This window comes from Doryrhamphus excisus, linkage group LG7 (assembly GCF_037039965.1).
Source record: "Doryrhamphus excisus strain RoL-2023G ecotype Guam linkage group LG7, RoL_Dexc_Guam_v1.1, whole genome shotgun sequence".
NCBI lineage: Eukaryota > Metazoa > Chordata > Actinopteri > Syngnathiformes > Syngnathidae > Doryrhamphus > Doryrhamphus excisus.
Genome location: NC_136363.1, coordinates 19,470,444 through 19,494,843, shown reverse-complemented (window position 1 = coordinate 19,494,843; position 24,400 = coordinate 19,470,444). Strand labels below are relative to the sequence as shown.

The following is a 24,400-nucleotide window of genomic DNA, read 5'->3' as shown; positions in this document are numbered from 1 at the left end:
ATCTGCTTCTTCGATCGTCAGCCTCATTTGTGGCGTGCGTAAATAAGCAGCGTTGCAAGCTCTGGCTCACACACACACACACACACACACACACACACACACACAAGCGCTCCCGTGTGTCAACAGTCTCACATGAGCCCACTTGCTCATCCTGCGTCATTCAGGCTTTGCCGTTCCGTGGCGTCGGTGCCCGGACTGAACTGTATAGCATCTAACGTGTCTGTCAAGCCCAGATTGATGATTCTCCATCTTTTTTTTTTTTTTTTTTGCATGTGAAGAGATGCCAAGAAATGATGCTGAGAAGCAGCCCGCATTTGTCTACCTGTCAGCTGTGATGACCCGCTGACATGCACTCTTGTAACTTAATACCGCGTGGTGACCTCCTGCAGCCAGCGGCCTTCTGTCACACCGCAGTGGAGAAACCGTGTGTTCCCCCGCTTCCTAGTCTAGAGCCGTGCTCTCAGTGTCTAAATGCAGCGGCGAGCACGTGGAGATGCTGACCTCCACGCAGCTTGTGAAAGATGGAGCCCGTCTTTTATCAGTCCCCATTAAAAGGGGACAGGCGTCCATTGGGTTTGTCCTGCTAGAGGGCGGCCACATTAATCTCCATGAGTGAGCGCTAGCAGGTGTTAACCTATGTCACAGCTAATCGCCATGGCAACAGACTTGTGACACCTGGAGGTATCTGTGACGTCCCATGCACATAAAAAAAACACATTATTGGGACTTGATTGTTGCGGTTACAATAACACTATGATAACAATAAGACAGGCTAGCATACATTTATTTATCGCTTTTATATAAGTACATTTCTGTGAAGTAGGATTCATTATTCATTCATTAATTTTTACCGCTTTTCCTCATTGGACTGGTCGCCAGCCAATCACAGGGCACATATAGACAAACAACCATTCACACTCACATTCATACCTATGGATGGTGGAATCGAACCCTGGTCTGTGAGGTCTGCACGCTAACCACTCGTCCGCCATGCCGCCCAAAGTAGAATTACTTGTATATAAATTTAATGTTTTTGTACTTGTTTACAATCTGCTAAACACATTATTTAACATTAATAGAGTCCTCTAGAGTTGAGTTAACACCCCTATAGTCACCTTTGTACTCATTCATTCATTCATTTTCTACCGCTTTTCCTCACGAGGGTCGCGGGGTGGGGGGTGCTGGAGCCTATCCCAGCTGTCTTTGGGCGAGAGGCGGAGTACACCCTGGACTGGTCGCCAGCCAATCACAGGGCACATATAGACAAACAACCATTCACACTCACATTCATACCTATGGACAATTTGGAGTCGCTAATTAACCTAGCATGTTTTTGGAATGTGGGAGGAAACCGGAGTACCCGGAGAAGACCCACGCATGCACGGGGAGAACATGCAAACTCCACGGCCGATGGTGGAATCGAACCCTGGTCTCCTAGCTGTGAGGTCTGCGCGCTAACCACTCGTCCGCCGTGCCGCCCGAAGTAGGATTACTTATATATAAATTTAATGTTTTTGTACTTGTTTACAATCCGCAAAATACATTATTTAACATGAATAGAGTCCTCTAGAGATGAGTTAACACCCCTATAGTCACCTTTGTACTCATATTACCCAATATAGCAGATATAATCAGAGAAAATAAGACTTTGTTATTATTATTATGAGATCATTTAAAGTCTCTTGCTTGTCTCAGAACAATTACTGACACCTAGTGGTCAATGTTGAATACTACATTACTTCATTTTGCTATTGTTATGCTTAATTTAGGCAAAACATGTACAATTTGCATAAATATGCATATTTTTAACTAGTAATAAGGTTTATTCACCCACCAAACAGTATGATTTATTAATGAATATATGTATACTTTTGAGTGAAGTGAAATTTGCACAAGTTGTTGGATAAAAACTAATTTTCACCTTTTTTTGTGCAGGGGTAGAAGCCGAAACAAACACCATAGTCAGCAAATGACATTACGGACACTAATCCCGTGGTCATGTATGGATGCGGCGGTAAAGCAGGTACCCGGACTTTCCTCCTGATTTGGGGCTCACATGGTACAACTTACATTTCCCCCTCTACGTCTTAACAGCCATTGATATGCGCTATTAGAGCGTATTCACTGTGTAGTTTGTGCTTACATGAAAGCGGCGGTTTGTTTACAAGTTTTAAAGGAATTGGGCAATGGAAAGCATTGTCATCACAGTTAAGACCCCTGGGAGGAAGGACACAGGGCACTTAATAACAATGAAGAAATCCACTGGCACGCTTCAGTGACACGCCAGAATGTTCGGGGGAAAACAAGCAGTGGGCCTCATGCACTAATTTGTGGCATTGATTATATTTACTGATTCTCGGTTTACTGCGCCACGCTTTGATTGAAAACATGAAAACATGCTGGCTCGAGCAAAAACAGGCGGTAACTGTGGCGTTTTTAAAAATCAAAGGAAAAAAAAGACAGCAAATAAGATGTTTTTTTTGCTGTAGTTGTAATATTTTGAGAAACAAAACCATAAATAATGTGATTTTTGGAAATGTTGGTTAGCCCGCAGCTGTTTAATTTTTGTAAAAGCCCGCGGCACATTTTAAAAATACAACTAAATACAAAAAAAACTGCAAAAATGCTAGAAATGCAAACGTTAGCATGCTAAGACCTAGCATGATAGTGGTATTTGTTTATATACTGTATGTGTCTACCCTTACCCTTACTTTTTAATACCCCCAAAAATGTTAGTATGCTAGAAATGCTGATGTTAGCATGCTAAGACCTAGCATGATAGTGGTATTTGTTTATATACTGTATGTGTCTACCCTTACAATTAAAAAAACTGCAAAAATGCTAGAAATGCAAATGTTAGCATGCTAAGACCTAGCATGATAGTGGTATTTGTTTATATACTGTATGTGTCTACCCTTACCCTTACTTTTTAATACCCCAAAAATTATAGTATGCTAGAAATGCTAACAGTAGCATGCTAACACCTAGCATGATAGTGGTATTTGTTTATATACTGTATGTGTCTACCCTTACCCTTACTTTTTAATACCCCCAAAAATGTTAGTATGCTAGAAATTCTAACGTTAGCATGCTAAGACCTAGCATGATAGTGGTATTTGTTTATATACTGTATGTGTCTACCCTTACAATTACCCTTTAACACCCCCAAAAATTATAGTATGCTAGAAATGCTAATGTTAGCATGCTAAGACCTAGCATGACAGTGGTATTTGTTTATATACTGTATGTGTCTTCCCTTTCCCTTTCATACCCCCAAAAATGATAGTTTGCTAGAAATGCTAATGTTAGCATGCTAAGACCTAGAATGATAGTGTTACCGGGGAGGCTAAATGTCCTGAACAAGTGCCTTTTTTTTAGATTACAGTATACGTATTTGTACATTTTGCAAAATGAGAGCAAGAAAAACAAAAACAAGCTTTCTGTCCTTGCTGGGGCAGTGCCCCACTTGCCCCTAATGCAAAAATCTCCACAGTACAACAAAAAGTATTTACTGTGGTTGCTTCTCATCAGTGTCTCATTGACAATAAAGGGATGTGGTCGCGCTCTCTCACGCTACGCCCCACCCTTGTACGTTAGCATTATTAGCAACAATAGCAACCAAGCTATTGTGTATGAGCCCTAAAGGCAACAAGCACTTGAAAAATATTTCTGCAATTGATCAATCCTGTCATTTTGTACATTTCAGAAGATGATGAAGAGAAGGGAGGGTGTAAAAATAGCCCGCAGCATCGGGATGCTTTGTTTGCCCTCTCAATGCAAAAAGGGAGGAGTAAGCTGGGAATCAGCCCAAGGGGGTGGAGGCAGCGTTGGGACACAAAGTCCAGGTGACACCCTAGCGGGAGCAATTTAGGGGACGACACAGGCGTATCAGTGACAAAAGGCCCGGAGGCTAGTGTGGCCTGTGTCAGAGCTGGCGTGATTGTGTCCACGGAAGAAAAGAACGTCGACACCTCAGGCTGATAACAATATCTTATACGAAGACTTTAACATCACAATGTCTTCTATTATTAGAAGTACGATATAGTCGTGACCTGGACCTGGAGCGGGGGGTCATTAGTCTGTGTCTCCCGGCCCTCCAACTATCATATTTTCCTGTGTGATCTACAAAATCAATGAAAATTAATGAAACTTTGATTCATACAATTTTATTTATTTAATATTTTTATTTTTATATTGGGATTTACACCATAAATCTTAACATTTATCTACCTACGTTTAGATTCCTTGACCATGAAAACATACCATGGAAGGGTTAGAATGCTAACGTTAATGTTAGCATGCTAACACCTAGTATAATAGCGCTAAGTGTTTGTATGCTCAGTGCTTACCTCTGAAAATGCTAAAAATGTTAGCATAATTACGCATGCTAACACCTAGAATGATTGTGCCAAGTGTCTGCTAAGTTTATAAAATCAAAAAAAATGCTCTTATGCTCAAATTAGCATTCTAGCAAATATAAGAATAATAATAAAAAGCTAGCATAATAGTGGCTACCCATGAAAACAGCTAAAAACAATACAATGCTAATAATATGCTAACAGTAGCATGCTAACACCTAGCATGATAGTGGTATTTGTTTATATACTGTATGTGTCTACCCTTACCCTTACTTTTTAATACCCCCAAAAATGTTAGTATGCTAGAAATTCTAACGTTAGCATGCTAAGACCTAGCATGATAGTGGTATTTGTTTTTATACTGTATGTGTCTACCCTTACAATTACCCTTTAATACCCCCAAAAATTATAGTATTCTAGAAATGCTAACAGTAGCATGCTAAGACCTAGCGTGATAGTGGTATTTGTTTATATACTGTATGTGTCTACCCTTACCCTTACTTTTTAATACCCCCAAAAATGTTAGTATGCTAGAAATGCTAACGTTAGCATGCTAAGACCTAGCATGATCGTGGTATTTGTTTATATACTGTATGTGTCTACCCTTACCCTTACTTTTTAATACCCCAAAAATGTTAGTATGCTAGAAATGCTAACGTTAGCATGCTAAGACCTAGCATGATCGTGGTATTTGTTTATATACTGTATGTGTCTACCCTTACCCTTACTTTTTAATACCCCCAAAAATGTTAGTATGCTAGAAATGCTAACGTTAGCATGCTAAGACCTAGCATGATCGTGGTATTTGTTTATATACTGTATGTGTCTACCCTTACCCTTACTTTTTAATACCCCAAAAATGTTAGTATGCTAGAAATGCTAACGTTAGCATGCTAAGACCTAGCATGATAGTGCTATTTGTTTATATACTGTATGTGTCTAACCTTACCCTTACTTTTTAATACTTTTTAATCTTCTATAATTTCCACTATCCATGTCCATGGACAATAGGTGGGTAGAGTGAAATGAGGCCACAGTAGAATGTTGATCATCACTCATCACAGGCCGTTCTGCCCTTGTCGCTTGCTCGCTTGTTCGTCCCACCGGCTGCTAAAAATTGAATCTCAAGTTGTGCCCTATTTTGGTTACAGGAACAGGTGACGGCGCCCCCCCACCCCACCCTCTCGGGGCTGTTAGTGAATGCAGCGACAACAACATAGTTTTCCAAGAAAAGGAAGCGGGGGGCACTGTCGCCCACAACAAAGATCAATATATGTCATGGTTATACTTATCATAACATCCTAAAAAAAAACATTTGTTTGGTAGATGACACTTCATAATATCATAAATACTTGACTTTTGCTTATTCAGTCTACAATGTATGGAAACAATGCACTTTAATGGGTAAACGTGCACAATTTATGAAAATTAATTACAAAAAATAGAATTTGCATAAGTCTTAAATTAAAAAAATATTAAAAATGTTTAAAAAATATATTTTCTTATTTAAATTATGAAATGACATTTAAAAATACATTCAAATAAAGGAAGAAATCCGCTTTTTTTCACTTTGTGTGTGATTTTCCTTGCACATGCTTACTCATTATTTATAGTACATGCTGGGAAAATCCTTTTCAAACGTCTCAATTTAAGTAGATGACTTCTTTGTCTTTCCCCCATTGTCGTAAAGTATGCGTCAGTTTGCGTACGGTGGAGCCCAAAGACGGTATTAATCAACTGACCGCTGCCGTCAACATGCCCTGATTGCTTGATTTGTGTATACCACGAAGATAATATTTAACATGAAACTCAATCCAGGAATACTACTCATCCTCAAAGTATTCCTGGCGAGGGTAAACACAAATGTTTGTCCTTTTCACTTTGACTTAAATGCACTGCAACGATAAAATAATTTACTTGGCACGCTGTTTATAAGTTTCCCGCAGTTTTGTCGTAATTTGTACCATGTGGCGCTGCAACGGATACGCATGGGGATGCTTAGTTTTAAATACCATGCTTAAGTGCAAAAAACGGAGCCGGGGGAAAGATTAATAAGCACATAAAAAAGACGAAATAAGAAGCCACTGTTATATTTAAATGAGTCGCTATCTAACCCGTGGATTCCCTTCATTGCTTCTTACAGATCTGTTTCCCAGAGGTATGTGCAGCGGAGAGCCAAAGCACGAGGAAGCCCACCTTCCTGATAACAATGGCCCTCCACAGACCTCCAGCCAAGGCCCCAGCCAGTCATGAAACACCGTGGAGATGTTATTGACCTGGAGGTTAACTCTCCTCAGGTAAGACGGGCAGATAATAGACAAAGAGTGGTTCTTTTTACAGGTGGAGTGACACGGCATATCCGCGTGGCGCAGCACTGACAGATTTTCTAATTCACTGCAGATTCCCATAAAAGTGGGTGGCCCCGGCTTTTGCCCAACAGTGGGCCTATTCATGCTGGGTGGGATGCCGATGAGATGGGGGTGGACTGCGTAAATTAACCTGGATTAATTTAAAAGGCACATTTGAATAATCGATACATTAAACGCCAGGGTCAGGTAGCTAATGATGGAATGACATACAGGGGGGAGGCTGTGTCCCGGGAGCTCCTTTCATGACTGTATTCCGAGGAGGAATACAGGAAGTGCTTCCATGCATGGGATACGCTCGTATAAACACACAAAAAAATGCTCATTACTTGTCTCGCTTGGCTGTGAGATGACTTAACTGCAACCATCAGATAAACAAATCAACATTGGTGGTTTAAAGCAACCATATGTAATTTAAATTACCTGCTAGTTGAAGTGGACCAGCCAGGACATCTCTTGTGTTGTTTTAGCACTAGAATTAGCGCTAATCATACAGTTTGACCTTGTACTCTAATAATAATAATAATAATAAAAATGTTCTAGCTACATGTTTAAACAAAATATCGACTTTATGGTGTATTATTATTTTCTATTGGTTTATATGATAGATGCCCAAATCCCTAATTTATTGCAGTTAATTGGTTCCACGCACAACCTTGATTAAGGAACATTTGCAAAGTAGGATATCTTTATAAATAAATGGAATATTTTCATAACTTAGAGCCTAGAAAACTTGTTTAAAATCTTCTAAATACGGTTTTTAACATTATTAGAGCCCTCTAGACATGAACTAACACCCCTATAGTCACCTTAACACAGGAATTACCTAATATAGTAGACATAATAACAAAAAATAAGACCCTGTCTGGACGATGTACTTTCTGTGGTGGCTGTTGTTTCATCTATGCAACATTAGTGACACCTAGTGACCGGTGTAAAAAACTACAGGTCTTTGAACGCATCTTCGGAAAGCATTATATTTGTATTATCGTTAATTTAGCCATTAATGCTTAATTTAGGCTAAGAATATGTAAAATTTGAATAAATATGCATTTTTTTTGTAGTTAAGGGGAGGCACGGCGGTCGAGTAGTTAGCGCGCAGACCTCATAGCTAGGAGATGAGGGTTCAATTCCACCCTCGGCCATCTCTTTGTGGAGTTTTGCATGTTCTCCCCGTGCATGCGTGGGTTTTCTCCGGGTATTTCGGTTTCCAAAAACAATTTTCATAAATATTAAGTTTTGCAGACACTTAGCGCTATCATGCTAGGTGTTAGCAAGCTAGCACGTCAATGTTAGCATGCTAACATAATTATACTAACATTTCTAGCATTTTCAGGGATAGGATCTTTACAAACACTTTGCGCTATTATGCTAGGTGTGAGCATGCTAATGCTTGCATATTATAACATAACATAATTATACTAACATTTGGTGTTAGTGATGAGTGGTTAGCGCAAAGGCCTCACAGCTAGGAGACCCCAGTTCAATTCCACCCACAATGGTTGTTTGTCTATATGTGCCCTGTGATTGGCTGGCGACCAATTCCCCCAAAGTACTTCCAAAGACAGCTGCGATAGGCTCCAGCACCCCCCGCAAAGCGATAGAAAATGAATGAATGAAAAGTTGTAGTTAACCAAAAATCATGTATCTATTTATTTTTAACTATGAGTGTCCATTTTTATGTTTTAATATGATTTTCCACTATGTACTGCATCTAAACCAGCAATGAAATCATGTTTTACATGTATATACTAACCCGCGGTTAGAACACGAATAAAAGAAAAATTCCACTCCTCAAAAGCTCCCTCTGCTGGCTCAAATGTGCAAATTATATCCGTCAGCATTTCCCAAAACTGATTCCTGCTCCCATGATTTAAGCGTTAAATAAAATAAAGCCAAGAAATATGATCATAAGACCTGAACCTGAACCGCATTGTTTTCAAACGACATGATCAATTATCCAGTAGTGGCAGCCTTGTGAGGAGGCCATCTCATCATGTGCAGCCATTAATATGTAAACAGTGTCTACCTGGAGATGACACAGTGGAAAACGAGGGCCGAAGAAACCACCCCGCAGGTCGGAGATTTGCGCATTTTAGATTTCAGATGAATACCCCGACACCTAGAATGTTTTTTCCGAGCGAAATACCAATCATGTCACTAAAGGCAGGCTTCACAAACACGCCAACAGGATACTTCCTCAGATTAGCGGGGCTGTTTACACAGTCCCCCGGTAATCTGGGCCACAGGGGACATACCTGTACTGTGTCAAAGAGCCAGCTAGAGTTACTCAGCCGCGATGCCCCCCCTCCTCCCCCTTTCCCGCACCCCCACAATACCATCCGGTGAGAGTCCAGTGGGACTGGCTTGACTCCAGGGAGGTTGGCACTGTGCACAATGTGGACTCCTCTGCTACAGTACAATCATGCCAAGTCTTGACTTCCTGTGCGTGGTTTTTGACATGAATTGTCGGTGCGCACGCATGCAACCAGTAAGCTTCCTGGTGCTTTACATGTCTAGACAATGCCAGTGTTATTGTGCACTGAAGGGAGGCCAGTGTTAATGGAGCCGAAAGCCGAGAGAAATATAATAGCAGCGTGTGGCCCTGTTTGAACTGTATGCAGACTTGAACATGGAACCCTGTGCGATTGGTTCTGGAGAGTGATTTGTCCTCCATATTTAGTGTACTTCCTCTTGGTTAGTCTGTTAGTCTGCTGAGTTGGATTGATTCGTGTCCAGCAGTGGAACAGTGATACATTTTTTGAGGCTTATGGAGAACAAATATGTGGAAGGTGTGCTTAATCTACTACGAAAATCGTTTCAGATGTTGGGGTATTAAATATTGTAGTTGCAAATGTGTTTTGAAAGCAAATTTTCTGGGGATTGAATTGATCACAACTGGACTGTTGTGTAGGCTGTCTTAAAAGACTTAATGACTAGGTAGGACAGCCCTAGTCTGAGGAGGAGGCCCCACTACACCTTATCTGGACCACTCATTTGACACCACAAAAGAATGATTTTTTGTCTCTACTTTTAGAAGATAAGCACTTTCTCCTCAGACGAGGAATCAGACTAGTGTTTTGTATCTTCTAATCATTGAGCATGGACTGACGAAGTCTGCTCAGAGGATAGACGATAACCTGAACAGTCCAGTTTTGATCTTCATTGCTCTTATGCTCAAGTTAGCATGCTAGCAAAGCTAACATGCTAATGTTGGCATGCAATACCTAGCATAATAGTGACTACCCATGAAAACGGCTAAAAATTATACAATGCTAATACTATGCTAACGTTAGCATGCTAACACCTTGCATGATAGTGGTATTTGTTTATATACTGTATGTGTCTACCCTTACACTTATCCTTTAATACCCCCAAAAATGACAGTATGCTACAAATGCTAACGTTAGTATGCTAACACCTAGCATGATAGTGGTATTTGTTTATATACTGTATGTGTCTACCCTTACACTTATCCTTTAATACCCCCAAAAATGATAGTATGCTACAAATGATAAGATACGAATGTTAGTATGCTAACACCTAGCATAATAGTGGCTACGCATGAAAACGGCTAAAAACGATACAATGCTAATAATATGCCAACAGTAGCATGCTAACATCTAGCATGATAGTGGCATTTGTTTATATACTGTATGTGTCTACCCTTCCACTTATCCTTTAATACCCCCAAAAATGATAGTATGCTACAAATGATAAGATGCTAATGTTAGTATGCTAACACCTAGCATGATAGTGGTATTTGTTTATATACTGTATATGTCTACCCTTACACTTATCCTTTAATACCCCCAAAAATGATAGTATGCTACAAATGCTAAGATGCTAACGTTAGTATGCTAACACCTAGCATGATAGTGGTATTTGTTTATATACTGTATGTGACTACCCTTACACTTACTTTAATACCTCCAAAAATGATAGTATGCTACAAATGCTAATGTTAGCATGCTAAGACACAGCATGATAGTGTTAGCAGTACACAAAAAAAGCTTAAAATCCAAGCCAAATCCCAACTGTGAACCCTGATATGAGTCAGATGTACTTCAACTATTTCTAAAGCCCTCCTAGCATTTGGAGAAACGGGCTCAACAAAGCTGATTGAATGAACGGGGGTGTGTTGAGCCATCTCTAGTCCAGACAGGAGGATGAGTCTGGACTAAATCACTTGTACGAAGGTGAAATGTGTCCACCAGCACAAGTGGTCCTAATCCGTTGCAGACATGTGCAAGAGCACCAGCGAGGGCAGGTGCAAACAATTGGAGCAGCTGTCAGTAAGTTGCCGTGATCTTGTTTGATATCTTAATTGTTAGTCAATCCGAGAGCAATTCTGGCTCTACGTGGGGGCTGTCAAACCCAAAGGACTTTGTTTCCATCTGTCAGGGTCTCTGCAGATCTTCTGTATCTTTTGGATATGTGTGTACGTGTGTGTCCAGTCCGTCCTGCATCACAGAGGGAAATCGGTCCTGATTGCTGCCATTTCCGCTCACTTTTTTAACGATACGGGTCGGCAGGGGAGCAGCCTAATGCTGATAATTGCCACGTTTCAAACTACTGGAATTTGTCGGACACTCCCACCCAATGTCAGCCCCCCCCCGTCCCCCACTTGTCAGTTCAATGCTCCTAAACATTGTGATTAGCATAAGAGCAGAGACTGTGTCAGTGTCGATTCAACTCCAGAATCCGAAACTCACCAGATCCCTTCGCCATGTGGGATCCGAGCAAGACTGTAAACACCCCCCCCCGACCCTGTGTGATTGATCCGGAATAATTGTCTTGAGCTACAAAGCCTCGATTGGACTTGACACAAGCTTCAGTAGCGTCATTATGAAGAGATAACCGAGGGTGCGCTGGCGTTGATTGATCTGCCGCCAATCCGTTCGCCATGAACTGACTCCTGACTCTACACCCCACCCCTGTGATGATTTATGTGGCCCCAGGAAGCCGGGGTCTATTTGAGGGCCCAGAGAGGAATGAAAGTGTTACCAGTGGGTGTCGGGGGGGGGGGGGGGTGCGGACGCTGAGGGGAGAGTTATGAGTTTTCTCAGCTGAGTGCCGGGCTTTAGCGTTCTGAAGTGAGAGAGAGAGAGCAGGAGTTGTAAAAGGTGGGTGGAGGCAGACTTGTGTGTGTGTTGGAGGGAGTAAAGTGGGGGGGGGGTGTCTATGGAGCCCGCAGGCTTGAACTCCACAGCTGAACCAGTGACCCTGACCATCCATCAGTGCTGGGGTGTGACAAGGCAGGGCCAGGGGTATGTGACAGAAGGGGCAGACGTGGAGAAGGTTGGTGATGGCTTGAAGGGACCAAGGGGCTATAATGGGCTTTGGGGCACAGTGGGGGCGGGGGGGTCTTCCACCACCCTTGGGTACGGTGCCAAGGAAAGGAAAGGGCAGGCTCATGTCTGGTTGGTGTAGAAACAATTTTCTAAGAAGATATCTACTACCGGCTGCACGGCGGTGTAGTGGTTAGCCGCAGACCTCACAGCTAGGAGACCCGAGTTCAAACCCACTCTTGGGCATCTCTGTGTGGAGTTTGCATGTTCACTCCGTGCATGCGTGGGTTTTCTCCAAAAACATGCTAGGTTAATTAGCGACTCCAAATTGTCCATAGGTATGAATGTGAGTGTGAATGGTTGTTTGTCTATATGTGCCCTGTGATTGGCTGGCCACCAGTCCAGGGTGTACCCCGCCTCTCGCTCACCCGAAGACAGCTGGGATAGGCTCCAGCACCCCCGCGACCCTCGTGAGGATAAGCGGTAGAAAATGAATGAATAGGAAATTTTCTGTGCATTCTAAAGCTGTACAAACATCTAAAAAGACGCTCTTTTTTTAGATGTTTAGATATCTTTACAACACACATCCTTATGTCTCACTTGTATCTTTCATTCATTCATTCATTTTCTACTGCTTATCCTCACAAGGGTCGCGGTGGGGGTGCTGGAGCCTATCCCAGATGTCTTCGGGCGAGAGAGGCGGGGTCCACCCTGGACTGGTGGCCAGCCAATCACAGGGCACATATAGACAAACAACCATTCACACTCACATTCATACCTATGGACAATTTGGAGTCGCTAATTAACCTAGCATGTTTTTGGAATGTGGGAGTACCCGGAGAAAACCCACGCATGCACGGAGAGAACACAGAGATGGCCGAGGGTGGAATTGAACCCTGGTCTCCTAGCTGTGAGGTCTGCGCGCTAACCACTCGCCCACCGTACAGCCCTCACTTGTATCTTTTGTGACCATAAACCTATTTCATCCGACTCAGACAAATGGAATAAAACAGGACTCTTTTTCTACGAGACAAGTCCAACATTTTTTGCTTCTAGTGTTTCCACTTCTCAGTGAGCGAGACTGAACCCTCTACCCCCCCGCCCCTCCTCGCCCCCCCCCTCCCACTGCCAGCGTCTTTCAGCTGTTGCCCAAGTCTCACTGTCACTTGGCTCCGCTCACACAAAGCATGGCCAATGGGTGGACTTGATCCCAGCATCCGTCCTCAAAGGGGCATTGGCCCCCGGCCAGACAGCCTGAGCCAGGAAGAGAGCGGACGGGGGGGGGGGGGGTGTTGCACTGAAAGACCAGACTAATGGTTAACTCTGAAGCCATGAGGACGACAGAAATTGGGGGGGGGGGGGTTTGTTCCAGGATCCAGTTTGGGAGTCCATAACACATTTCATTACAGGGCAAAAGATGGAGCCTTATGTCGGCAGCATTAGCAGTTATGAGGGTGTGAGTCTTTGTCTGCTTGACACTGTAAAATAAGGGGGTGGGTTGCTCATGAGTTGCGGAGCGGACAAATCCATGAGCAAGCGAAACCACTGTTTTAAATAGCAGGTATCTGGTGTCAAGCCGCCCCTGAGAGAGGCCCCTCTCCATCAATATGTTCCTTTGCCCTTGTCTGCGACTGATATCTTTATCTTGTCATGACCCCCTCCTGCCTCTATGTTCCACCTCAATGGCTTCCGTCTGCAGATGGAACGCTGCTATACAGGCCCTTTAGGCCGGATGGTAGAGATTGGGGTAAGGTGCAACGGATGGGGGGAGTTAGGGGGGGCTATGTCAACCTGTAGTCTTTGGGGCCTCATTACAAAGACGCCAATGGAGAAGCTTTTAGAGAGTAATTAGATAGTCAGGGGAATACATGAGCACTACTTTGGATTAATGAAATGTTGAAGTGCAGCTATATATTTTTTTCCACACTACTCTTTTAGTCATTGAAGCAAAGGCAAAAACTTTAGATCCGCTCCATTGCATGGATATATTTGTCATTTCCTGCTTACCTCAATTCATATTTAAAACAGCAGCACCTACCGAGGTGTTTATCGTAGTGTTAGTCTTATGTCTTAGTGGTCTTCCATCAATAAATCAATATAAGGCTTACTAGGATCTGGTCTTTCAGCCAATAATAACAGAACTACACTGCTTAGTTATTACTGTCACTCTCATAGGAGCAGATCCTTTTAACATACTCAAGAATACAATCGATCATTTAAGTGCGACAAATAGTCCTCTCTTTTCTCTCTTTTCTTGATGTTGGTTTTCACTTCCCCAGTCCAGGGTGTACCCCTCCCAAAGACAGATGGGGTAGGCTCCAGCATACCTGCGACCCAAGTGAGGATAAGCGGCATTGTTAGAAATATGACCCGAAAAACGATTTATAATTTTCACATTTGCAACTGAACTGTGTGCATGTGTGTTTAATGTGCTAAAATTTCCTTATGCACTTACTATGTCACGTTGTGACCGTTTTTTTTTAGCTTAAAATTGCACCAAATGTGCTCTTTTCTATTGTGGAGTTGCATCATCACCTCTTTTTGCCAAAAAATACGTATTAATACGTCTTTAGTAGTGAATTAGTTCATTATATAGTGTGTATTTTTTGTGAATAATGATTCATTCATTCATTCATTCATTTTTAAGAGGCGAAGTACACCCTGGACTGGTGGCCAGCCAATCACAGGGCACATATAGACAAACAACCATTCACACTCACATTCATACCTATGGACAATTTGGAGTCTTTTGTGTGTTTTTGGAATGTGGGAGGAAACCCACGCCTGCACAGGGAGAACATGCAAACTCCACACAGAGATGGCCGAGGGTGGAATTGAACTCGGTTCTCCTAGCTGCGTGGCCTGTGTGCAAACCATGTGTACACCGTGCAGCCGGAAAACTACATTCATTAATTTTCTGCCGCTTATCCTCATGAGGGTCGCAGGGGGTGCTGGAGCCTATCCCAGCTGACTTCGGGCGAAAGGCGGGACACACCCTGGACTGGTCGCCAGCCAATCACAGGGCACATATAGACAAACAACCATTCACACTCACATTCATACCTATGGACAATTTGGAGTTGCTAATTAACCTAGCATGTTTTTGGAATGTGGGAGGAAACCGGAGTACCCGCAGAAAACCCATGCATGCAAACTCCACACATACATCACCGAGGGTGGAATCGAACTCGGGTCTCCTAGCTGTGTGGCCTGCACGCTAACCATATGATGTTCTTTATTATTAGATAGGAGTGAAGCCTTATAATTGTCAGAAATAAAGGCTTTATAGCATATATTTGGATATACTAATATTTTTGTGTATCCTTGGCCACTGTACTGTAAAATACAGTATAAATACCTTTTGTATAGAAAAAATCAGTGTCAGTTATCGAATGTTACGACCATAAATCATCCCTTTCATCAGTGCCATGTATCTCCGCTTGGTATGTCCCGACTGGCGCCTGCTCTATATTTAAAGTCCCGGTCCTCCTTTTTTCCCCATCTTCTTCAACAATCTCTTACAATATACAGTAAAAATGTGTGATAGAGAGAAAGAAAGAAAGAGAGAGAGAGAGAGGGTGTGATTTTAATAGCTGTCTGTTACCTGCTCACATATGATAGCCCTGCAGCCTGCTAGGGCAGATGGCTATTAGGTTCCGTTTGGGAAAGTCTAGCTTATACAAACACAAGCATGGCCTCAGACGCTCTGGACGACGTGTAGCATGGTGTGTGTGTGTGTGTGTGTGTGTGTGTGTATGTATGTGTGTGTGTGTAAAATACTCTGGCGTCTGTCATGCACTGCCTATGCTGTGCAAATCATTAAATAAAAGCACCAGGCCGTCACTTCCTGGCATATAGCACGCAGATGTAATTAATAGCTTTATCACTTTGCAGGACAGGTGGAAGTTTTTTTTGCAAGGGGGGAAAACAAAAGTGTATTTGTAGATTTATTGGAAACTTTATTTTGAAAAATTTGCCTACATTTTTATTTATTTTTAATTTTTTTTTGCATTGAAACCCGAACTTCTTACTGTCTTGAAACTCAATAGTCCTTTTAGTGTCAAGAATGGCCCGCTGCTCACTCATGGAATCTGCCGTCATGTGACCCCCTCACCCCACCTCCACTGTCCCAAAACGCTGAGGTTATTGATCACTCGTTGTCCTGAGTGAGACATTTACTGTAGCCCCACCATCACCCTCCCCAATATCTCTCATGCAAATTAATCCCTCCTGTTTAAGTTAATCAATATTTATAAATTATTAAGTAACTTCCTAATTCTTTTAGTGCACCCATATAAATAAATATAGCTCTTATGAACTGATAAAGGGGAATTTGTTTTTTTTTTACATTAAAAAACACATTTTATTAAGTGTTTTTAACACAAAAATTGTATTTTCAGCGAATGCTTTGTGTGTGTGAGTGACGGGAAGAAAAGCTGAAGTCTAAATCTCTATTAAATAAGACCTCTTGTCTTTTTCTGACTTTTTTCTCATGAAAACTATCCCCGTCAATTTAGTATTTTGTTATTCCAAAGTAGATTTTTTAATCATCTATTTGAGGGCGGATGTAAAATTAATTAAATGAATCGAAGGAAAACAGTAGCAGCCTCCAGGATAATTAGTCCAGAGTGCTGATGGGTAATGGGGGTGCTATCAGGTGTCCCTTTGTGGGGGCGGTATAAGCCCCTTCAGCAACCTCCTAGACCTAAATAAAAGGACCTTCAGGTCTTCATATGTGCATTTAGAGCGCCATCTTCTGGTCAGGCCATGACAGTCACTGCTTGTTTTATGTCAAGGTGAGCATCTGCAGGTAGTACATAAATATAAAATTACATAGAAAATCATATGTAACATTTGTGAAATTAATGATTAGTCCCTTTTTAGATGAGTTACGGACATTTTTGCACTTTTCTACAGCATAAAATTACGAAACAATGCAGAAAAAGCCTTATAATCAACATATTATATATACAGTGCATACCAAAAACCACAACAGAGCTTCATGGTTGTGTCTTATTTTAGCTTGTGCATGCAGAAGAGGACCCATGTGTGCTAGAAAATATACTTCTACTTTGATAAAATGATCAATAATAATAAATAGTTGAACATAGAGAGCCTATTCTTCCTTTCTGGTAATTGTCATGTATAAAACAGCAGTCAATCTTTCCCAATATGGCGTTACCTTGCAACCCCCTCATAAACTTCCCACACGTTTGTCCTCCAGCAACTCCCAAATTACAGTCTGCGATCCGTCTCCGACCTGAAACCAAAATAAACGCCGTCTGACGGTGATGCCTTGACCATCTTCCTCATTGTTTAGCTTGGCCGTCGTTGCGGTTTCATTGCGAGTCGGGAGATAACATTATTATTCCGTTGGCTTCGACGCTACACATGCTAATAAGGGCTGCCATGTTTTCTCCTCAAATGCGGGGAGACGGTGATGTCATCCGCGTTGCTTTATCTCGAGCGGGGATCGGGGAGTGGGTGTCGTTTCCTCTGCTGGAGGAGCGAGGGGGGCCCCCGTGACTGAACCCGCCGCTTTGCCAGGGGGAGCCTATTTAAGGAGATTACTCAGTCACACACCTTTGTTGCATTACGGGCGCCCAAGTGAGAGGCCGTGCACGACGCCGAGGTCAGCCGTTGCTTCTCATCGTCATTTTGTTTACAATCTTTCCCAAGCAGCAGTAAAAAGTTTTTTGCGTTTAATAATAATGTGGCATTCAGGTTACAGTGCGTTTAATAGGTACTAATAAAATACACCACAAGCGAGGAAGTACATAAAGTTACAAATTTACAAAAAAGTTACAAAAAAGTAATGAATTTTGTCTTAAAGGAAGTTTTATCCACAATCATTATGTAAGACATGAACAGATTGTCTTTTCTGTTGGTTTTAAAGATATAAAAACTGCTAAAGAATGCTCCATTTACATATAATAACAATTATTATTATTTGTATTTATTATTAATTAATGTATTATTTTTTGTTTATTATTAATAATATTAATTTTATGATTATTTATTAATTATTTATTTATTATTACGGTCCAACTACATTACTGGTGTATTGACATCGTGCCACAAAAATGACAACCTGCAATAAATTCCTGTCACGTCTCACCGAACGATTACTGACACCGAGTGGCCAATGTAGAGTATTACATTCACAGTTCGAATGCTTCTTCTGTCTTGTATTAGCCGTTTTTATCCTTGAAGATGCTAAATTTAGGCTGAGAATAGATATAATAATAATTCATTTTTTGAGTGAGGGCTAACTAGGTAACGACAGAATCACACATAATTTCGTAGACGCTGAGCCGTACTTCATTTACACTGTGTATAGTTTTCGGCACTACTTCTACTACTATCTTTTTCTATTCTCCCATTTGCTTCTGTGTCTTAATTGGCTGCAAATCACTGTCAATCAATCGTCTTGCTTCTGTGGTCATGGCTACCAAACTAGCTAACTGCCAATACTGTAAACAATAGAAGAAACACAAGAAGCTAATCGTGTAAGGAAATATATAAATACAGGAGCAATGTGTTTTAACAAGGATATAAAAACACTACAGCCAAACGGCAATATGTGCGAGTCACTTAATAATTGAGTAGTGTGTCCAACGTAGTAGGTCGATCACTAAAATTTAAACAAAATTTCAACTTTGAGAGTGCGGTAAATGTGAGAAAATGAAAAAAAGCTCTTTTTTAATCTTTTTTTGAACTGATATTTTGCTGAAAGTTGCCTATGTGTAAACAATAGAAGAAACACAAGAAGCTAATCGTGTGAGGAAATGTATAAATACAGGAGTTATGTGTTTTAACAAGGATATAAAAACACTACAATATGCGTGAGTCACTTAATAATTGAATGTGTCCAACTTAGTAGGTCAATCAATAAAATTTAAATGAAATTTCAATTTTGAGAGTGCAGTAAATGTGAGAAAATGAAAAAAAGCTATTTTTTCGCCCTTTTTGAACTGATATTTTGCTGAAAGTTGCCTATGTGTAAACAATAGAAGAAACACAAGAAGCTAATCATGTGAGGAAATATATAAATACAGGAGTTATGTGTTTTAACAAGGATATAAAAACACTACAGCCAAACGGCAATACGCGCGAGTCACTTAATAATTGAATGTGTCCTACTTAGTCAGTAAATCAATAAAATTTTAAATGAAATTTCAACTTTGAGAGTGCGGTAAATGTGAGAAAATCACTTTTTGAACTGATATTTTGCAGAAATAAACAATAGAAGAAACACAAGAAGCTAATCGTGTGAGGAAATATATAAATACAGGAGTTATGTGTTTTAACAAGGATATAAAAACACTACAGTATGCGTGAGTCACTGAGAAAATGGAAAAAAAGCTATTTTTTTCTCGCTTTTTGAACTGATATTTTGCAGAAATAAACAATAGAAGAAACACAAGAAGCTAATCGTGTGAGGAAATATATAAATACAGGAGTTATGTGTTTTAACAAGGATATAAAAACACTACAGTATGCATGAGTCACTGAGAAAATGAAAAAAAGCTATTTTTTCTCGCTTTTTGAACTGATATTTTGCTAAAACTTGCCTATGTTCTACTGCTGTAGAATTAAAAGTAATGTTTTTTATGTGTCTAACTATCTAACGGTGTTATTTTGTTACTATGGACGTTGTTCTAAGCAATATTTGCGGCCCATAGCAAAAGTGGAAGGGGGTGAGCCGTGCAGAGTTTGACTTTATGGCCCTGATAAAACGCCCTCGGGGGGTAATTGTGACAAGCCCCCCTTGTGTGCCCACGCTGTAACGACACCACAGAGAAAAACACCCATCCCATTTCTCACACGGGCCCTGTCTCTCTCTTTCTCTCTCTCTCTTTCTCGCTCCAAACCTCGTTTTTATGGACGTTTCCCCCCTTTTCTGTACACATGGGTTAAATATGACATCAAAGCATCTTTAATCTTTCACAGTACCTCTCGTATTTCTCCACCGTATCGAGTTCAAACCCGGCTGGCGGGCTGCATTTTTACAGTAGATTTAATGGATCAATGTCCATAATCACATTAGCACTGGCTTAATGTATAACAAATTTCACCGTAGCGCCATCAAAGACGCCGAGGCCCTGGCTCTAATCGGCCGTGGCATCTTTTGCGCCACTCCGAGATCCGTGGGCCTGAAAACAGAACATCGTCAAAGCGGTGATAAGCCGTGGAGTGGGCAGCACGTATTCCCCCCCTCCCCGCCTCAGTTTTTTTTTTTTCATGGATACTTATTATCCTTTAGCTGATTGCTAAGTATACCAAATAACCGAATTGTTTTTCACGACAATGGACATTTGTGAAAACGCGCACCCCTACTGCGTTATTTTTTCCGACAAATAAAAGCTGCATTGACTTGAAATTTCTCACACACTCTCCAAAACAGCCACTTTTAACTTTAGTGCGTTCAGCCGAACCACAACAAAATTAAAGCGTGTATGGAAACCCGGTGCAAGCAACATGGCCGCCACTAAGCAATACATCATTGATCATTTGACCTATGAGTTAAAAAAAAAAAAAGCATTTTCAAGCAATTTTTGTTGCCTAAATGAAACATTTTCAAGCATAAAAATGGCTAAATAAGCTACAATACAAATATATAGCATTCAGAAGATGCGTTCAAAGACTATGTAGTATTTTACACTGGTCCCTACTATGTGTTAATAGAGTTACTGTAACACGCAGGTTTAAATGTGCTCATCACCTAAGCAAGCGAAAACTCAAATCTGAGTAAAAACAAAAGTAAAGATGACTATAGGGGTGTTATTTCATGTCTAGAGGGCTCTAATCATGTTAAAACTCATATTGTGAATGTTGTAAACATGTTTTCTGTGGTATAACTACAAGAATATTCTATTTTTAAATAAGAAATTCTGCCTAGTGTATTTATTCTGCAAGTCGTATTGATTGCAGTACCAATAAAACGCCACTAGGTGATGATATTGCTTAGCCGTTCTAGTACAGGGGTCTCAAACTCAATTTACTTGGGGGGCCACTGGAGCTAGGGTTTCGATTTTCTACAAGAAAAGCTCTGATAAAACATTCCACTGTTCTCAAATATCTTACTTTTTATTTTTCTACACAAAATAAGATGAAAAATAAATAAACAAATCAAGAATAAATTAATAAATAAATAAATATAATAATAATAATAAAACGGCAAATAATAAAAACTTAAGAAACCACATATAGTTGGTGGGTAGACAAATTATTTTTTTCAGATTAAAATGAACAAATCATTATTAGAGCCCTGTAGACATGACAAAACACGACTATAGTCACATTTATACTCTTTTTTTATTTACAACATATTGCGCAACTGCAGGGTCTTGAGACACATGCTAACTCGCAAAACAAGAGAGCTAGCGACCTAAACGGTAGCCTTCAAGTTATTTCCTTTCAACTTAAATAGCCAAAAACTTACCACTTCCACACGGATAGGGAGGATAACTATTAACAGTTATTTAACCTTTAACATGAACATGAATCAAACGTAATAATTTTTCTCTGGGTACATGATACCATACAGCATCCATATCAAACTTTAAACTTTCATATCAAGGCGGGGGCCTCAAACTAGTGTCACTGCGGGCCACATTTGGCCCGCGGGCTGCGTGTTTGAGACCCCTGTTCTAGTATGTGTCTGTGAAGGGTAAGTCATTTCTCTTTAATCTTACATAACAGTGGCACTGTTCCACTGCAGTATGAAAATTATGCTTTTTTTTTCATGTTTATCAAAACTAATACGTCTCTCCATGCTTGTGATGTCGTCCAAAATCAACCCAGTTGTTGCAAGCACAGTAATAAGCATACTGTAAAATGAATACACAATTGAGCGTATATACGTCATCTCATTAGGTATCCATATTGTGTAATCCTCATTTTTTCCACAGTCATGGAACATAAGGTTACTGTGCATTGTAGGACCACACACACACACACACACATGTATATACATTCATATATGTATACAGACAGAAAACAGAAGCCATGTTTGTATTGGGCACACTCCCACACCACACAGCATGATGGATGATACACTGTTGCTGTTTATTTACACTACGCTAGAATATGAAGAAAACGGGCATAAGACCTCCCGCCGACTGGATGTAACGTAAAATTGCATCTCATGAATGAGCGATGGGTTCACACTGGAAAATGCAGTCAGGCTGCAATCACACACACACACACACACACACAGAGAGAGAAATCGTTGAGCTTGTCTTGATTAACCTGGTCCGGGAGAACCCCGGCATGTTTTTCCATGTGCGTCATGTCCTGGTCCCCCCCCCCCCGAGCAGCTCAGTGGAAGCCATCAATTCTACTTTGTCTGCAGTTTGTCTCTTTGAGTTTTTGGAAAATCCGTAGCGTTCATTGATGGCCTGCTGGCCCTGCAGGAAGTGGCGAGTGACGACGGCGGCGTGGGCTTATAAAACACTAGATTGTGTGGATTTCTATCCATGGCTTTCTACTCACTTTGACAGATTTTGGTAAGGACTTCATGGGAGGTGCAGCAGCTTGAGCAAAATAAAGACTTTAGATTGTTTTATATTAATTTCACCTTCACACTCCATGGCGAGATGACTTTTCACTTCTGGTTGCTGCAGAGCATGTATTTTAATTGGAGAGGTGCGTGCCGAGTTCTTATAAAATGCACTTATACCACCTTGAAAAACCTCCAAAAACATGCTAGGTTAATTAGCGACTCCAAATTGTCCATAGGTATGAATGTGAGTGTGAATGGTTGTTTGTCTATATGTGCCCCGTGATTGTATATAACAATATAACAGTCACTAAAGTCATCATACAGCAACTTCACACTGAAATATACAAACATGTACCAATATGAGTATTAAAAAAAAAACCAACTCCTTAAAAGTTTTCCTATACTGTATTGCATCTGAGCAACGCATTCATTGGGGTGCTGCAATGACGTTAGCCCCTCTCTGGGCTCCTCAAATAAAGACACACATCATCAAAAGTATAAAATGCATATGTATTTACGACACTAAAACGGTCTGAAAGTTTAATGAATGTTAAGGAATGTTTTCTCCCACATTCCAAAAACATGCTAGGTTAATTAGCGACTCCAAATTGTCCATAGGTATGAATGTGAGTGTGAATGGTTGTTTGTCTATATGTGCCCCGTGATCGTATATAACAGTATAGTGTATAAAAATATTGTTATATTGTATATAACAATATAACAGTCACTAAAGTCATCATACAGCAACTTCACACTGAAATATACAAACATGTACCAATATGAGTATTTAAAAAAAAAACAACTCCTTAAAAATTTTCCCATACTGTATTGCATCTGAGCGACGCATTCATTGAGGTGCTGCAATGACGTTAGCCCCTCTCTGGGCTCATCAAATAAAGTTTAATGAAAGTTTAATTAATGTTAAGGAATGTTTTCTCCCACATTCCAAAAACATGCTAGGTTAATTAGCGACTCCAAATTGTCCATAGGTATGAATGTGAGTGTGAATGGTTGTTTGTCTATATGTGCCCTGTGATTGGCTGGCGACCAGTCCAGGGTGTACCCAGCCTCTCGCTTGAAGACAGCTGGGATAGGCTCCAGCACCCCTACCGTGACCCTTGTGAGGATAAGCGGTAGAAAATGAATGAACTTTTATAGCAGGATCGATTTCTGGTTCTATGTTTATCATCACATTTTTAATTTAGATGCTCATGGAGCTCAGATTGGTTTTCTTTTGACTTTTAGTGTCAAATTTTGACGTTTTTAGTTACTAACTTTTTCACTGTTGTTGACAGCTGGATGGATGAGGTCTTCCTTGTGAGTAACGCAATGCCACACTCCAGCCCACTCTCTCATCTGTCCCTGCCTGAACTCATTTATCCGGTGAGCAATGCCCCATGATTAAAGAAACGTTAACGCTGCCATACCATTGCAAATATGGTGCCTCAATCCCTTTTTTTTTTTTTTTCCCCCTCCCAATTCAGGGAATTCTGTGCCAGTGAATGGAAGTTGAACACAGGTCATTGCTAATGCAGCTAAGGTGCAGGGCTGCAGTGTGGTAATTAAAGACATGCAGCATTACAGACCTTCATTAATCATGGCTTCCATGCACTTTGAAGCTTTAATGAAAAACCGACTGACTCTGTATTTCTAGTGTGGACGGCCCACCCCAAAGGAAAGTATGGTATAGTGATGCTTACGGAGAGGTCATAGGTCACGAGCACACTGAAGTGATATGTTTTTAAATGTGTACGCACTTTAACATTGCCGTTCTCGTGTCCTTGCTTGTGCAGAACGAGGATCTTTATACCACAGTGGAGATAAATCTTTCACTGTCAGAGGATGACGACTCCTTCTGGGGGTGAAGATCAGAGAAAG

The 24,400-nt window shown here is 40.9% G+C and overlaps 1 long non-coding RNA gene across 2 annotated transcripts in view; it reads left to right on the top strand.

Moving 5' to 3' along the window:
- The window catches only part of LOC131108996 (uncharacterized), a 29,854-nt gene extending 5,744 nt beyond the window's left edge, over positions 1-24,110 (top strand). For both annotated transcript variants that reach the window (XR_013627795.1, XR_013627794.1), the window contains 5 exons: positions 1,348-1,445; positions 1,936-2,023; positions 6,502-6,655; positions 23,818-23,905; positions 24,007-24,110. This is a non-coding gene — a long non-coding RNA (uncharacterized LOC131108996). The remainder of the gene's footprint in view (positions 1-1,347; positions 1,446-1,935; positions 2,024-6,501; positions 6,656-23,817; positions 23,906-24,006) is intronic.
- The last annotated feature ends 290 nt before the right edge of the window (positions 24,111-24,400 follow it).